Source organism: Electrophorus electricus, chromosome 6 (assembly GCF_013358815.1).
Source record: "Electrophorus electricus isolate fEleEle1 chromosome 6, fEleEle1.pri, whole genome shotgun sequence".
Taxonomy (NCBI): Eukaryota; Metazoa; Chordata; class Actinopteri; order Gymnotiformes; family Gymnotidae; genus Electrophorus; species Electrophorus electricus.
Window position 1 is genome coordinate 11,980,799 of NC_049540.1, and position 7,500 is coordinate 11,988,298.

A 7,500-nucleotide genomic window follows, 5' to 3' on the forward strand; every position below is an offset into this window, starting at 1 on the left:
TGGGGCTGCACCTACCGTGGGGACCCCCGCCTGCACTCCACACGTGTCCAGTGAGGCTCTGGACCCTGGTCAGGGACCCGCACACCAGCTGTGGGGTGTCTGCTCGGCTCACCACCGTATTCGGGGCTTGCGATGCGCTCCAATATTAGGTCAGATTTTTAAATCTCTCCAGCTCTCTATCCCCCACCCACCAACACACACACACACACACACACACGTAAGTGGGCTAGAAATGGATACAGCGGCCTTGTTTCTCTGCAGGATTCCATAATAGGAGGGAACTGTGTAGCTGAGCACAGCCAATCCCTGCCGAGCTCTGCGGGAATAGTGACAAACTTGTGGCCACGGTTTATGCAGGTAATAACAGTTCTACATTTCCAGAGAGCTCTGGAAGGAACAGCCTTCATTACCCATAGGGACTAAGCTCTGTAGTGGAAAACAGCAATTTGATTACAGCAGGGAATTGCGGGTAGTATGTTATTCATCACAGATCTGGGGGCACGGATTTGAGATTTCCAGGTGCGTCTGGTTAGTTATGTTACACCTCAGGAACAGCGGATTGCGGGTGCACTTCGACCCTGCGGGGCTACAAGCCAGAAACAGGACTGCAGGGCTAATCCTACTGTAGCCAGTCAGGTGCTCCAACCCCAGCAGAAATCTGCCTGCCCTGACAGCAGTTTCCCAAGGCCGTGCCGAACACCGACACGTCACGCTTCCTTTCTTCCTCCACTCCTCCGCTCCATCTCACTCTGGCGGTCCTCTAAGCGGCTTCCCTGACGGAAGACCAAAGGCCGCGGCTTTTCGATCCTAAACTGGAGCCCGTTCCAAATGTAAGCCCCAGATCCCCCCTTTTGTTCCCCGTCTCGCTTCCTCTTGTGCCCTGGTTTCGTGCTTCCGAATCTTTCCCCAATCTGTCTTGCCCTCCACTTTGCCTCTCCCTCTGGTGTCCTACGTCTCGCTTCCCTCCGTCGGAAGTTCTAGTGGCTGTCCCGGCTCTCCCTCCTCAGACGCCCGTGAACCGAAAGGCCATACAGAGTCCTCTCGCCCAGTTGCCGGGGAGTTTGAAAGCGCTTGGTATCCATCCGCTGCGCGCTTCAGACAACACCTGATCACTATTCCTAGCACTCTTGCTTTCAAAGCCTTTCGTCATCCCTCCTCGAAAAGCAAAAAACGAAAAGGCCTGTTAAAAGTCAGACGGCGGCTCTTCGCAGACAAAGAGTGGCTTTCTCAGAAAATCCGACGTACCCGCGCACGTCCTCCGGCTCGACGATGTTGGGTAATCAGAGGAGCGTGGCGTGCGCCCGCCTATAAGTGCCGGCAATTAAGACGATTAACTGAGTGTCCCAGCCTTTCGCTCAGCAATGATTGGTCTCAGAAAAGGGGCCCAGCTGACCCCCCGGGTGGATCCTGCACACGGCGCCCACTGCGGTTCAGAACAGAGGAATGAATGGATGGATCAGAGTAAGAGAAAAGGAGAAATGAAGTCTCATTAAAGGAAAAACAAAAAGCCCACGTAAGCATTGTAAAAGTAAAGAATTCATAGTGAGGACTGTGGACGAAACCTCCTGGTTAGTGGACAGGTGGTGTCAGCGACCCGTTTGAGTCAGATCACTAGCACCAGATCATTAGCCTGCGCGGCGGCGCTAGCGTCGGTGCTAATTGCTATCAGCATTCATGTCAGGACTGAGCGACTTCAGACTTGCTCTGGGCTAGCTGACTGGCATTGCTGCTAGCGTGAAGCCGTTCAGATGTGTGTCGCAGTTAGCATCAGCGCTAACCGACAGATGTTAGCAGGTAGCACGAGGGCAGTTGAGTAATTGAGCAGCTTGTCTCCGAGCCACTGCTGTCTTGTCTGTCTTGCTGGACGCGTGACCTCGTTACATCCCCGCGGCCCAGTGCGGTCAGTCTCCTCGGCGTAATTAAAGATTAGCATGCTCATTTGTGGCAGGATTAAATAAAGAAGTCTAAAAGGAAGGTTTTGATTGCAACACAATTTGGTTTCACTACAGCGTTTTCACTTTAAGTGAGCAGACTCCCTATAAATCCCCCCTGCTGCCAAAAAAACATTTATTTCAGTTTAATTTATTTTCCATTAGAAGTGATGCAACTATGAGACTGGGAGACATCTTGGCTCAGGATGTACTAGCCAGGAATGAGAAAAAAACCCTCGCTTTGCTCCAATGCATTGCATTAACTGCGCTGGCTGCATGTCTGGCACGTTAGTTTGCAATCCACAAAGACTGTGCATTATTGATGCGCTAAACTCTGCGCAGCCTTTGCCTAACACATCTCTAGAAGATTGACTCTCCCTCTATTACTTCTCCTGCCCCACCCCCCTTTTTCCTCATAAACTATTTAGCAGAAGTCAGTTAGCTAGTCGGCTGCAAAGTACATAGCCGTCTTCGTTGGAATAAATCTACATTGGTCTTAATCAGAGTTTCATAGTCTAAATGTATATTTTTTTTTGTACAGAATGGTTGTGTTTGTGGGAATGAGTCACAGTTGAGTGTGTGTGTGTGTGGTTAGTGTTCATGCAGCTGAAGCAACACCCTCACAGTACAAAATTGCCTTTCAGTGCTGCTCCAGGGGCAGGCTTTCATACCTGAAACCTAATGAATCCCTCACAACACACAATGCAGAACTGATTTCAGATCAGCTTCACAGACCACACTGCAGTGAGACAATGAAGCTCTCTGCCAGCTGCCTGTTTGAAGGGCGAGGTGGTAACAAGGAACTACTGGTGAAAATTGCTACAGGAATTCCACAACACCCACGCACTCTGGCACACACCTACAGGCGCACACCTCCCTCTCGGACGTGTTTCCATCCCAACGTGTGGGCTTCGTGGAGGGGAGTGGAAAAAGCAGGTCCCCCTTCGCCCGCCCCCAGGGGCCCATGGCCAGGGCCGGCAAGAGCAGGAAAAGCCCGCCGCCCACAGCGCTGCATATTTGTGGCCGAGCCTTCCTCTGCTGCCACGATCGCCTGCAGTCGATTTGCAAGGAAGGCTGTTCACGCCGTATCTCTGCATGCATTTAATGGCTCAAACGCACACCCACACGCGCGTTTTTTTTTTTGCTGTTGTTGTTGGGTTTTTTTTTTGGCAAAGCTGCGGGCTTTGTACTGATTCCCACGGCACCTCGAGAGGGAACGACCTGCCGATGCGAAGTGGGCCGGAGACGGGACGAGAGGAGAGGAGGGGAGAGAGAGAGAGAGAGAGAGAGGGGAGCAGAGAGATGCGGGGCGAGGGAGCAGCAGGATGTTCCTCTGTCAGCAGGAGCGGTCGCACGCCAGTAGGTTTTGTTTTGCTTTTTATGGGACGAGGGTGAGCGGGTGAGAAAATGCCGGCGCTCTGGGCGGAGAGGAAACATTCGCTTACCACAGAGGGTAGCATTACTCTTACACAGGATATGGAAATATGCGCCCTGCCAAGGAATTCTCATGTACAGCAGTTAGACCCGACACACACACACACACACACACACCTCTTTTCTGAGTGGTATAAGCCTTCATCTCTTACCCTACACTCTTATTCTTCCTCTCTTCTACTCTCTCCTCTCCTCCGCTACAGTAAATAGGCCGATCAGCTCTTCCTAACCTACTTCTCTGTGCTCTGAAATAGCGCAGCGAGGCGCGAGGCGCTGGGTGGTGGGGTGGGCCGGGGTGGGCCGGGGCGGCCTGGGGGTGCACAGGTTTTACGCCTCTCTTGGGGGAACGGCGAAACGAGGTCCGTCGTTCCCCACCAGGAGCTCTCTCCCTCCGCTGGCTGGCTGCGGGAAAGTCCTCCGGGTCCGTATAATGACGCGTCTGTCCTATAATAAGGCTAGCCTCGTGTGCCCAGCAACACAAGCCTCCCTCTTTGTCAGGAGTGCCGAAGGGAGAAACAAAGTTATGGTTGTGTTTGCCGGAGTCAAACCGATGGCCGTGTCTGAGTTTTGGCTTTGGAAAACAAACTGCCATCTCATTTCTGTCTGACTCCTTGGATGGAAAGAGTTTGTGCACCTCGGTTATGATACTAGTGATATTTCGAGCCAAAGCGGACTCGGAACGTGCATGCTAACACGCTCGCGCGCGAGCCTACACAGATGCACCCGCAAAGCTTAAGGATCCACTCCACTCCCATAGAACTGAAGTATATATCTGCTTCACTACAGAGCAGGGCTCCTCTCTGCTCCTGCATGGGGAGGCGTCTCTTTCTCATCTTCTTAATTAATAGATAAAATGCTTCCTCTAAACCAAGCTGTTTAAATGTGGGCACAACAGATGAAAGGGAGCCTATGTTTAACATCTTGGACATACTGTTATATCTTTGCCAAACAAGCGTGCAGGTACCGCAGCGTTCCCGGTAATGGCATGTGAGTCGAGTAGGTGCACCGCCACATCAAAGGCACGCGCGGCTTTGCCACAACCTTGAACACTCTCATCTGAGTCGACTGCTCAGGAGCTTATTGACCCGTAGAGGCTCCTGGGAAGAGCCAGTGTGGCGAGAGCAGCAGTAGCACCTTTTCCTGGTGCAGGTGTAATGGCGTCGTGTACACGGAGCTCGAATGATCCGTTTACTGTAACCGAAGCAGCTAGGCTGCACGCGGCATGATTACTGAATACTAGTCAGCTGGTAGGATCCCGCGTGAATGGGTCAATGGGTCATTAGCATCCAGCATAAGGAAACCAGTGTACCAAGGCAACAATAGACAGTGATTCATCTTTTACCAAGGCTGCACGCTTTTGTTTTGTCTTGGATCTGTGCTTCGTAAATGAATGTATTGTTAATGAAGGCGATTGCCTCATATTCATTTGACTCAGTCAGTTTAATTAAGCTATTATCGGTAACGAAAATTAATAAGCCAAGTGGCATTCAAGCCACTATTACTGAGTAATGCAAACATGCTTTGTATTGTACGTGGCCGGTCTGTCAACACCTTGTAAGAAGTTTGTGGCATGGAAAGTAAACCGAAAGTCGTGTAATCTCTCATTACCTGAGATCAAAGCTCTGTCCGCGTCAGATCCAAAACAGAAACCTAGTTTTGCACCAGTACCTGTATAGGGAGTCAAGAGTGCAAAGATCAATCTGCGGGCAGTAGGCTGACGGTAAGGGTGATTTTGCTTCCTGCCACAGCTTCTCTGAAAACAGAGCAGCGTTCGTTCAAATGTGAGTTCACACGGAGTAGCGGCGGAACGGAGACAGGCAGAGCCACATTCTTCTGCCAGCGCGCAGACCTGTTGCAGGATCCGCATTCTGCTACAGCAGTTTTCTGCCACTCTAGATATGTCCACACAACAGCCACGAACCGAGCGCGGAGACGCCTGATGCGACCAGTCGGTCATTTTAAGATGGAGTCCCAGTTTAAAAAGTGGAATCGGGAGTGTTCCTGGTTGCTTAGAGTTTAATCCTGCAACACTGGCCACTTTGTAGATAAGATTGCATACCACTGATTTAAAGGATGTCACATGTTAGAGTAATAATAGAATATTGGTGTAACGATGCTTAAATAGGATCTATACTTGAGATAAGATAAGATCTGCAAGCAGCGTGCTGTGAGGTTTACCGGTGTCTCGGTGTTCTAGGCGTAGCTTTATTTGGCTCCTTCTCTCCTCTGTGGTCTCCTGCCATTGACTTCACCCGGGCGTCGCCTGACCCTGACCTGTCTCCATCTGTGTGCCCGCGCTGTGTTGCCATGGCAACACCTTGGCACTTGAGGCGGTGAGGTAGACAGCAGAAGGTCGATGACTACAGCTCGGCCATCCGGGGCATCTGAAGCACGCGGGTGGCCTTCCCAGGGGAGCGACGGGAACGACGAACCGCCCTCCCCACTGACGGAAGGTGCGGTCTAGAGCTGTTGTTCTCCAGTTGGGCTTGGCAGTAAGGATGCTAAAGAGAGTGCTGTGTCACTATGCTGTCCTTACACAGCTTCTCAAAGGGTCGCTGAGAGTTAATGCTCCGGTTCGGTTACTATCATGGTTGAGAGGGAGAGAGAGAGAGAGAGTTTAGAAGGGGAGAAGGGTTTTAAGCCAAGGACATAGATGACCAGCACAGCCTGCCTGAGTGCACATAACTCCATCCTAACAGTTCATAACGGGCGTGTACCAACACTTACATACTGACACACTTATCTGGCATCTTTCATTATAGATAGAAATCAGTGAACTTTAGTTCTTTCCACACTGGCATGATGCTGATCTAAATCTGTTTATTGTGTGATGATGTTCTAAAAATAAATACCTTCTTCAATGGCTCTTATCTGTTCAGGTAACATTGCTCAACACAGCACTCCTAGCTGGAACTCCTGTAAGCGTTTGTTCCTGTGTGTTGTAATGCACAGGTAGCTAGCAGACAGGGACGCATTGTGCGTGTGCCTTTGGGAGACCGAGCACAGCGATTACAGCGTGGTTTGACAAGAGTCGGGCAGAGCAGGTGCGCGCTCAGTGTGCACACGGGGAACACGGTGCCATCTGGCACAGGGATCCCCCTCCCTGTAGGGCGAGTGAGAGCAGGGGGCGTTGGAGGTAAGTGACCAGGGTAATTAGAAAGCCACCCACCCCAGACAAGGAAGCAGAAGGAGTGGGAGCTTGTCTGAGCTGCGCCGGAGCAGGGAGAGGACGCGCAGAGCATGTGACGAATCTGTCGGCTTCCAGAGGCGCAACAGCAAGGCGCCGTGGGTCAACCGGAACCGTAATGGGCACCCACAGAGAGGTGGGGTTTAAACGAGCGGTCCAAAAAGCGCCCGGCGGCACCACGTCTTTTCAGGCACAGATTCAGAGTTCAAATCAGTCTTTCCTTAAAAGGCATTTTTTTTGCTTAAGGAACCACAAGAAAGCACCCGCGGCCATTTGCGAGAGGACGCTGATTCGCTGGGTTGGAATGTGAGCAGACGAGGTGTCTCGTGGGACAGGAATATGGCATTTGTTAAATAGCTATGAGGTTGCTTTCGGTTCATAACTGTGCTGAAGTTTCAGTTTTTGTCTACCCTGACCTCTAGATGCTGTGTGCATTTCCTTGTTTGGCATATAAGCGTAAACGGCATGCAGACATTGCATTAAACTCGGGTGACTTCTGACCCATTTGGCCTGCCATACAGATGGTAAAGCTCACAATATAATACAGAAGTTCATAAACGTTCCGTTAGTACAAGAGCGAAGTATACAGTATACAATGTCCTACATAAAATGGAGTAATAGTGTTCATATTATGTAAGGTACTGAATGATGGTTCATCTCAAATTAATCTCACTTGCAGTAAGAAGTGCAGTTTAATTCGAACAGAAGTATTTGTGCAAAATGCACTATGACTGCTATTGTTATGCAGTAAAGTGTGTCTGCCATTCATCCTTATTTACACGTTACAGTGATGACGGAGTGATAGCATAGCCGTTATTATGAACTGAAAGGGACATCCTCGATCGCGAAAGCAAGTCTACACCTGCCCGTGCGTTTTGCCCCAACACTGTGATGGGCTATGACGCTCAGTGGACCAATCAGGAGCTCAACAAAGCCCGCACTGGAGCT

The 7,500-nt window shown here is 50.7% G+C and overlaps 1 protein-coding gene across 1 annotated transcript in view; it reads left to right on the forward strand.

Moving 5' to 3' along the window:
* Positions 1-7,500, forward strand: part of spns2 (spinster homolog 2 (Drosophila)) — a 65,436-nt gene that overhangs the window by 11,137 nt on the left and 46,799 nt on the right. The gene's annotated exons all lie outside the window — the stretch shown is intronic.